This window comes from Quercus lobata, chromosome 9, assembly GCF_001633185.2.
Source record: "Quercus lobata isolate SW786 chromosome 9, ValleyOak3.0 Primary Assembly, whole genome shotgun sequence".
Lineage (NCBI taxonomy): Eukaryota > Viridiplantae > Streptophyta > Magnoliopsida > Fagales > Fagaceae > Quercus > Quercus lobata.
In genome coordinates this window covers 39,483,545-39,494,491 of record NC_044912.1, presented here as the reverse complement: position 1 = coordinate 39,494,491, position 10,947 = coordinate 39,483,545, and positions in this window count along the sequence as shown.

The following is a 10,947-nucleotide window of genomic DNA, read 5'->3' as shown; positions in this document are numbered from 1 at the left end:
ATCATCTCTGTCAGATGATCATACTGTTCAGCTATTGTGTCCGTCATCCTTGTTAGACGTCCATACCGTTTAGCTGTTGCATCCGTCATCAACACCTTTTCACTGTTTGACTTCATCCTGGTAAGTATTCTTTTCCTTTTACTTCAAATTTTACGCATTCTTATTTTTGTAGGCTCTTACACTTCTGTCAACCATTATAGTCTCGTCAGTCTTAAGATTTACCGTCACATGTAGGTCATGTCTAGTGCGTCAAGTAACCAGTCGTTTGTCCGCGATGGAGCGGACTACGATGAAGTGTACCCGTCAGGTCACAAAGACCCTAATAGTCCCAGTGAGGAGAGGAGTCCGTCAGCTTCCTTTTCAAGGGATGAGGATTCAGAGATGGAGAGGTCAAAAGCTGACTATAGTGACGGTCTAATGGATGCCGATCCCCCAATCCAATCTGTCATAGGACCTTGATGGGCTTAGGGAGGGAGTTCATCCTACTTCCCTTATGGATGGTCCATGATTTTATTTCTAAAATCAAAGAATCACACTTCAAAACACTTAGGGATAAGTATCAAATACCCGTTCGTATACCCATGCGTCTACCCTACAAATCAAAGAAGTGTTACTCCGAGAGTCTTGAAGACATAGGAATCTATGAGCCAATGCTAAAGGCAGGGCTCAGGTTTCCCTTAAGCACCCTTTACCATCGTCTCCTCCAATACCTCAGATTGTTTGTCAACCAGATCTCCTCAAATGCCTGGAGGGTCTTTCTTAGTGTGGAGGTCCTGTACAGTGCCATGTCAGACGGAGCACGGAGGTTGACAGTGGAAGAGTTTTTCCATTGTTACCATCCTGCTGAGGTTTCTCAGTCCAAGGGCATGTACAACTTCACGCCTAAAAGCCCGTTGCTAAGGCTCATTTGTGAGAACCCTGACTCCAACAGGGATTGGAAGAGTCGTTACTTCTTTTTAGAAGGTGACAAGTGGATGTGTCACCCTGGTGACAACGAATTTATGCCTGTTGACAAAACATGGGGCATAATGCCACCGTCGGGTATGCGTCCATCAACAAATATTTATTTTTGTTTCAACTTCAACATATAATTTTTCGTCTTCTTATACAGCTCAGGACCGTCCTCCAATTTCACTTGAACAGTTCAGCTTTTTGGAGAAGATTTTTAACAAAACCCAGCTTGAAGAGAGGACGTAGGCTAAATTGGTCAATTTGGATACATTGTACTGGTATTGTGACAGACCAGAGCCGACCATAGCCGCCCATCGATACGAAGCCCAAGTCTGTCAACATAAGTCCATCACCTTGAGTTTTTGTTATGCTTATTTTCGCTCTTAAACGCCCGTCCACTATCTTACAGAAATGGACAATGCCAAGAGAAAGGCTTATATCAAGCAGCAAGCTGCCATGAAAAAACAAGTGAAGGGTACCTCCAAGGGGACGGGTTCATCTAATTCGTCTACTAAAAGAAAACTACAGGAGAAAATAGACCATCCTCCAAAGAAGCCCAAGACTGCCTTTGAGACCATCATGGGTTTGAAAGCCGAAATAAAGAAAACGGTTACCCCAATCGGAATAGGACAGGGGAAGGGCTTAATGAAGGGTCCGGACACCGTTGGGTCCTCCTTCGTGAGGATTCTAAGTATGCTTTGAAGAAGCTCGCGTCCATAATTTCAACCGACGACTATGAGGACCTGAGCAACCATGCTACTGAAGCAATGGGAGAGATGGGGCTTTTCTGTATTGCTCTGGTAATTACGTCCGTCCATCTTCTATTTATATTTTTTATGTTGCCATATTTCTAATTCTGCTTCGCTTTCAGGAAATGTTAATGATGAAGGGGCTACTGGGTCATTGCCTAAGCCATGAGATGGCCTTGAAGCGTGTCAGGGCGAAGGCCAATTCGACAGAGGACGAGTTGAACGGGCTAAAGGCTTGGAGGACGAGTATGGAGAAGAAACTTGCCTACTTAAAGCAAGACAGAGTGGAGCTTGAAAAGCAAGTGGAGTTATTGAGGAAGGTTCTGGAGGACAAAGAGAAAGAAATTGTTGACACCAAGAACCAACTTCGTCAGGTGAAGGAGGAAGCGGTACGCGAGTATCGGGACTCCGATGCCCTCCTTTCAAAACTTGGAGAATCATTTGCTGAAGGTTTTGATGATGCCCTCTGTCAGGTGAAGAGTTCTTATCCAGACCTGGACATGTCCCATGTCTCCATTGAGACTCAGGCCCATTCAACAGCTTAGCTCGTCCTTTTGGAGAGTACGAAGGACCTTTTTGCTGAAGATGTAGAAGATGCCGTCGTCGTCCTTCAGGGTGATGGGGATGCTGCTCCAGGAGGCCAGGAGAAAATAGTTGAAGAAGGTACCCATCATCCTGAGGATGCAAATGAGGATGATACCCCGACCGTTCATTAATAGATTTTTGTTTTATGTAAAGACTAGAATAGTTAATTTTTTGATTTTAAACATCGTCCTTTTATTGACTTTTTTGTTGTGGTTTTCAATCAATATATAACTTATCCGTGATGTAGTTGATGTGAATGTGATCAACTTTTAATGTGATATTAACTTAATGTGGTGTTGACTCTGTTCACCGGTTATTATTTATAGAATGAGTCCATTTGCTGAGGGACAAAATGTTAATGTTTTCCACTTAATGAGTCCGTCCTGTTTTACCTGTCTTGCAGATTGTTATTTGTTTTGGACGAATCCTCCCGGGATGAACCATCCATCTTATGGGGCTAATAAATTGCTCATTTATATTAGACCCGTCAATTTGTTTGACTGATAAAACTTTCATCTTCATGGGATGAACCGTTCAACTTGGGAATTTTTGTTGTTTCATCATCCTTCAGGATGAGTCCGTCCACAAGGACTTGTATTCCATTCGTCCTGGATGGATTCGTCCATTTTGTGGACGTGAATAATGATGCCTTTTTTATGGATTTCAGAATATCTCATCCTTTATGGGTGAGCTGTCCATTTTATTGGACTTCGTAATAGATTTGTCCATCTATTGGATGGTCATTTTCACCCTTCTTGGATGAACCGTCATAAGAATATTTGTCCATATTATGGACTTGAGTAATAACTTGTCCTTTTTATGGACTTCAGGACATCTCGTCCTCTATGGGTGAGTCATCCATTTTATTGGACTTTATGATAGATCCGTCCATCTGTTGGGCGGTCATTTTCACCCTTCTTGGATGAACCGTCATAAGAATATTCGTCCATATTATGGACTTGAGTAATAACTTGTCCTTTTTGGACTTCAGAACATCTCATCCTCTATTAATAAGCCGTCCATTTTATTGGACTTCATGATAGATCCGTACATCTGTTGGGCGGTCATTTTCACCCTTCTTGGATGAACCGTCATAAGAATATTTGTCCATAATATGGACTTCAGTAATAACTTGTCCTTTTTATGGACTTCAGGACATCTCATCCTCTATGGGTGAGTCATCCATTTTATTAGACTTCGTGATAGATCCGTCCATCTGTTGGGCGGTCATTTTCACCCTTCTTGGATGAACCGTCATAAGAATATTCATCCATATTACGGACTTGAGTAATAACTTGTCCTTTTTATGGACTTCAAAACATCTCATCCTCTATGGGTGAGTCATCCATTTTATTGGACTTCGTGACAGATCCGTCCATCTGTTGGGCGGTCATTTTCACCCTTCTTGGATGAACCGTCATAAGAATATTCATCCATATTATGGACTTGAGTAATAACTTGTCCTTTTTATGGACTTCAAAACATCTCATCCTCTATGGGTGAGTCATCCATTTTATTGGACTTCGTGATAGATCCGTCCATCTGTTGGGCGATCATTTTCACCCTTCTTGGATGAACCGTCATAATAATATTCATCCATATTATGGACTTAAGTAATAACTTGTCCTTTTTATGGACTTCAGAACATCTCATCCTCTATGGGTGAGCTGTCCATTTTATTAGACTTCATGATAGATCCGTCCATCTGTTAGGCGGTCATTTTCACCCTTCTTGGATGAACCGTCATAAGAATATTTATCCATATTATGGAATTGAGTAATAACTTGTCCTTTTTATGGACTTCAAGACATCTCATCCTCTATGGGTGAGCCGTCCATTTTATTGGACCTCGTGATAGATCCGTCCATCTGTTGGGCGGTCATTTTTACCCTTCTTGGATGAACCGTCATAAGAATATTCGTCCATAATATGGACTTCAGTAATAAATTGTCCTTTTTATGGACTTCAGGACATCTCATCCTTTATGGGTGAGTCATCCATTTTATTAGACTTCGTGATAGATCCATCCATCTGTTAGGCGGTCATTTTCACCCTTCTTGGATGAACCGTCATAAGAATATTCATCCATATTATGGACTTGAGTAATAACTTGTCCTTTTTATGGACTTCAGAACATCTTATCCTCTAAGGGTGAGTCATCCATTTTATTGGACTTCGTGATAGATCCGTCCATCTGTTGGGCGGTCATTTTCACCCTTCTTGGATGAATCGTCATAAGAATATTCATCCACTTTATAGACTTGAGTAATAATTTGTCCTTTTATGGACTTCAGGACATCTCGTCCTCCTGGGATGAAAAACCGTCCACAAGGATTTCAGTTATTTCATTCCTTTTCAGATGTTCCCGTCCACTTTGTGGGCTTGATAAAATTTTGTAGAATAAAAAACACTAGTCATATCTGAATACTCCTCTTATTATAGTCATTTATTCATAGGAGGGTAATTTCTCCAGGGAGAAGCTTAAAAATATACTTAAAAATTATTGCAGCAAAAATAAATCGTATAAATAGTGAACTGAAAAAACAGGAAAATGTAGCAAAAATTATCTAAAAGTAAACTAAAGGTCTGGTGGATGTTGCTTTCTATGTCATCATCTTTACTGGTAGTACTTTCGTTGGTGCTTAGCGTTCCATGGATGTTGCAACTGTTGCCCGTCTAGCGTCTCCAGATGGTAGGTGCCTTTCCTTTGCCATTGTAGAGAGTTCCTTTTACGTTTCTTTTTCTAAGAAGGAAGTCGGGCCTGGCGCTCTACAGAATGGGTTTCAAAGTAACATTTTGCTACTACCAGTTTGTGTGCAAACGCTGAGTCCAAGTCCAAGGGAAGACGCTACAAAGTGGGCTTATCCTCTATTTCTACCGCAGAAGGAACTTTTCTCCAGTTTCTGCTGCAGATTGAACTTTTCTCCAATTTCTGCTGCAGGACTGACTTTTTTGCTATGTGGTAAAACTTCCTGCTGTGCAATAAAACCATTTGCTGTGCAATAAAGCTTTTTATTGTGCATTAAAGCCTTCTGCTGTGCAGTAAAGCTGTTTGCTGTGCATTAAAACTGTCTGCTATGCATTAAAGCCTTCTGCCGTGCAGTAAAGCCTTTTGCAATGTGAATGACTACTCTTCACTTTTTTACTGCAGAAATACTTTTCTACTTCCTACACATAAACAAATCTAAAACCCAAAGAAAATATCAATCAAGCAAATGTTAGCTTACATGGGTTAGCATATTCTCAAATATATACATACACATATTGGTAAATATACTTATACGTATTCACATATACATCTATAAAATATATTTTGCAGAAAATGAGAAACAAGATATATGTATATATATATACTTATGGCAGGATAATGATTAGTTTGTGTCAAAAGTAAAACACGTAATAACAAATAAAGAAGAAAGCTTTAGTAGAAAAGGTTTAGCTACTATAATAGCTAACACGATAAATATAATGAAAATGTGCTACAGTAGAATAACTAGTACAACAAGTAAAGATACCATAGCAGGACAACTGATGCAGCAAACATGATAAAAACATGCTACGGCAGAATGACTAAATACAGCAGATATAATTTATAATGAGAGAAATCAAATATATTTGCAATTGAAATCAAGTATTGAATCTTCCCATAGGATAAGTAAACCAAGAAAGAACCCAAACCCCAACTTGAACAACCTTGACATAGGCTTTTGCTATCAAAATTGTGCATTTTGGAGAATAGGCCTAAATGGCTACTAGCTATTACTTTTAGGAACATCAAAGAGTGGGTTTTCAAAGAGGGAGGGAAAAGATGGTCTATTGATGCATGCCCTTATTCCTGCCGTATTTTCTCTCTTCTTTTAACCACTTTCTTTCTTTCACTTCGTTCCTTTTTTACATTTAGTTTCTTACAACTCTGTTGTTGTGGGTTGTCCCCCCATTTGGCCTTTTCTTTTCTTGGACCCTTCTCTCTGGGTGAATCTCTCTTTCTAAGTGCCTCCTTTAGGTGCCTCCCCCCCATCTAGTCCTCCCTTTTCTTCCATAGTTACCTCTTCCTTTTATAGCGAACTGATTCAATGGGATTTCTCCCTTTTACCCCTAGGGCTTCACCAACTGTTTTTGATTTGTTGTGGGCATCCCTTTAGGACTACCCACCAACCTATTGGTTGCCCCGACCGCTGTCATTACTTAGAATATGTCAGTTGCACCATTACTCATCTCACAACAAAATTCCATTTTGTTTGTTCCTACTCTATACCTCTACCTTTAGGTTCAAATGGACAAGGATTGGGCTACCTCACTACCTAGCTCTATGGCATGCATCAAATGGTCTCAACCATCTATTACTTCTTTTGGGTAAAATACCATCCCAACAAGGTATATTCCCAAAAGAAGTCATGGTAGGAAACCAAATATAGACCCCCTTTTCCCCCCACCACCAAACCACACCCTCTTAATCCCCTTGACCGTGGGCCCACCTCCCTTGTATTGGCTGGATACAGGTTGGTGGTGCTCCAGCCCTTCTGTGCTTGCTTTACTATATTCTGCTTTTGTCTTCTTTCGTTCTCACGCCATTTCTGCCATAGCAAATTAGTTCTGTTTTGTTCTGCTGTGGGTTTTTGTCTTATTTCTTCACGCGTTTCCTGCTGTGTATGTCATTTCCTTTGGTTTGGCTTTTCTTTCCTTCACGTGATTCCTGCTACTGACACTTCCTACTGTTCCTTGTTTCTTTTCATCATGCTTTTTCATATAGTTTTCACACCTATCCTTTTATACAAAAGGATTTGGGTCTTTGTGGGCCAAATAATGTTGACTAGATCAAAAGGATCTTAGGCCCAATTTGTCTTGATCTGCCGAAGAACTGTATTCTGCGGCATATTTGTATTCTACTACAGATTTGTAATTTGCTGCAGATCTACATTTTGCTATAGATCACTTTCCCTTGCATTTCTTTCTCTGGACCTTTCTTGCTCTTCGATCTTCTTGGTGGGTCTTTGGGCCTTGATTTTTATTAGGCTTTCTTCCTCATGGGCTTTTGGATATGGATTCGCAAAAATGGGCATCAACAGCCATGATGTAATTCTGTAAGGTCCTTCCCAATTGGGACCGAGCTTTCCTTGGGTAGGATTTTTAGCGGCGCCCATTACCTTCCTCAAAACTAGGTCTCTTACCTGGAAGCCTCTGTGTCTGACTTTGGAGTTGTAGTACTTCGCCATAAGGTTTTGGTATCGTGCCATCCTTTGCTCAACTGTTGCTCGGACCTCGCCCACCAGGTCAAGTTGCAGGTGTATAGCTTCATCATTCTTGTTCTCGTCATAATTCTCCATGTGGTAACTCGTGAGCCCTACCTTTGCTGGGATGACTGCCTCGCTTCCGTATGCTAGTCAGAATGGTGTCTCCCCTGCAGGTGTTCTTATTGTTGTCCAATATGCCCATAAAACACTCGGTAGTTCCTCTGGCCATATGTCCTTTGCCCCCCTCAAGCCGAGTCTTGATAATCTTGAGCAAGGATCGGTTCGTAACTTCCACCTGTCTGTTGGCTTGTGGGTGAGCAGGCGACGAGTAGTGGTTCTTGATTCCTAGTTCCGAACAAAAATCTCTGAATGTGCTGTTGTTGAACTGTTTTCCATTGTCCAAGACAAGCACCCTGGGTATCCCGTATCTACAAATGATATTCTTCCAAACAAAACTCCAAATATTCTTCTTCGTGATAGTGGCTAAGGCTTCTGCTTCCACCCATTTGGTGAAGTAGTCGATGCCAACTACAAGGAACTTTAGCTGCCTGACTGCCATTGGGAAAGGGCCTATGATATCTAATCCCCATTAAGCGAACGGCCACAGGGCCGTCATAAGGGTGAGTTCCTTAAACGGTTGTTTGATGACATTGTCGAATCTCTAGCATTTGTCACAAGTTTTGACATAAGTTTGTGCGTCCTTTTACATAGTAGGCCAGTAGTATCCTGCTCGAATCAGCTTGTTCATCAACGATCGTGCCCCTAAGTGGTTTCCGCAGATCCCTTCGTGGACCTCTCTCATGACGTAGTCTGACTCCTCGGGGCCCAAACACCTTAGATATAGACAAGAAAAACCTCTTTTATATAAAACATCTTTTATTAGAACAAACCGCAATGCTTGGACCTTCAATTTTCTAGCAGCGTCCTTCCTGTCCGGTAGCATGCCATTTCTTAGGTAGGAGACTAATGGCGTGGTCCAGTTGTTTTCAACACCTATCTCCTGCACACTCATAACCTCGTCTATGAGTGAAGAGATTTGGACAAGGATAGTATCTAATTGGGGACGAGCATGTATTCTGTAGAGGCTGCCTCAGCTAGACGATCAGCACATTCGTTCTCCTCCCTTGGGATTTGGACGAATTTGATTTGGAGACTGCCAATTCTACCTTTCACTCCTCAAGGCACTTCTTCATTCTTTCGTTCTTGCATTCGTAGTTACCATTAATATGACTGGTTACGACTTGGGAGTTGCACTATACAACCATATTTTCAACTCCTGCTGCTTTTGCGAAGTCCAATCCTGCCACCAAGGCTTCATATTCTGCTTCATTATTGGTCGTAGGAAAGTCCAAGCGGATCATGCACTCGATCTTATCTCCTTCCGGGGTGTGGAGTACCACACCGGCCCCTCATGCTTGCTTATTTGAAGATCCATCTGTATGGACACTCCATTGTGGAACCTCTTCTGCCCCCTGTCCTTCCATGAGAGTGAATTTGACGATAAAGTCTACCACCACCTGTCCCTTTATAGCAGTTCGCGGACGGTATCGTATATCGAACTCACTTAGCTCGACTACCCACAACGCTATCCGTCCTGCCGCTTCGGGGCTACTCGTGGCTCTTCTTAATGGCTTATCCATCAGGACAACAATAGTATATGCTTGGAAATACGACTTGAGTTTTCGTGTTGCAGTCACCAATGCAAATGCCAGCTTCTTCATCTGGGGATACCTTTCTTCTATCGAAACCCTCGGCTCGTAAAGTAAACGGGTCTCTGCAACCCATCCTCTTCTCTTACCAAAGTCGTGCTGACAGCGGCTTGCGAGACGGCTAAGTACAGATAGAGTTCTTTCCCGAGCTTGGATGGGCTGAGTAATGGAGGAGACGAAAGATACAACTTTAGATTTTCGAACGCCTGTTGGCACTCATCTGTCCACTCAAATGATCTCTTCAATACACGGAAGAAGGGTAGGCATTTATCCATCGCCCTTAAGACAAACCTGTTAAGTGCTACTATCTTGTCATTCAGGCTTTGTACCTCCTTAACCGTCTTCGGTGGGACTAGCTCCATTATATTCCGTATTTTCTCTGGATTAACCTTGATACCCCTTTGGGATACCATGAATCCCAAGAATTTCCCCGCAGTAACCCCGAACACACACTTATTCAGATTTAGTCTCATGTTGTACATCTGGAGGGTGTCGAAGGTCTCTTAGAGGTCGCTCAAGTGTTCGTCTTCTCGTAAGCTTTTCACCAGCATGTCATCTACATAAATTTGCTCGTTCCTGCCAATCTGGTGTGCAAACATCTTTGGTACGTTGCCCCTGCGTTCTTGAGCCCGAATGACATCACTTTGTAGCAAAAGAGCCCTTGGTTGTTAACAAAAGAAGTCTTTTCTTGATCGGCCTCCTCCATTCTGATCTAGTTGTATCCTGAGAACACGTCCATGAAGCTCAGAAGCTGATGTCTCGCAGTTGAGTCTACCAATGTATCTATTCGTGGGAGCGAGTAACTGTCCTTGGGGCAAGCTCTATTGAGGTCTGTGAAGTCTACACACATTCGCCACTTTCCATTGGCCTTTTTTACCATAACCACGTTTGTCAACCAGTCAGGGTAGTACACTTCTCTAATGAAATCTACTTCCAGTAACTTTCGAACCTCCTCGGCTATCACTTTGTCTCGTTCCTAAGCGAATACTCGCTTTTTCTGTCGGACGGGGGAGGATGAGGGCGACACATTCAATCTGTGGACGATGATAGAGGGGTCAATTCCGAGCATGTCCTCATGACTCCAAGCGAATACGTCCTGATTTCTCATAAAGGTTGAATAGCCAACGTCCCTATTCTAGTCGTTTGCTCGGGCCTTGGTGTGCTTTCGCAGGCAACCAAAAATAAAACCTATACTCCTAAAAATATATGTAGTAGTGCGAGTAAGGATCATTCCCACAGGGAGTATCTAGCACAGTTTTATGCTACGTGAACAAGGAGGGGGTGGAGTATAATGAAAACAATTTTAAGAAAAAAAAACAACTTAGGAACAATTCAAATTAAAGTATCGAAATTAATCAAAAGAATAAACCTTGGTCTAAGTCAACATCCACCATCAGAATTTTACAATTGATCATCGATGCAAGTATATATCAATTCACACTTTGAATATTCACCATCGGAACAATTTTCCTATCTCTTCTTAGTCGTAGTTAATTAGAAAACAAGCAATCTAATAAACCCTAAGTACTAAACAACCCAAGACAAGCGCTAAAGTTTTAATCTAGTAGCAGCCTTAAGAATTAGAGAGATCGTTGAAACTAAACAACACAAACACAAGCGGTTACATTTAATTTAGTCGAGCATTCTTCCTAAGATCTAATAATTTCTGACACAGCAAATCATTAAATCTTGGTTGCTTCATAAGTTAGAGAGATCAAACAA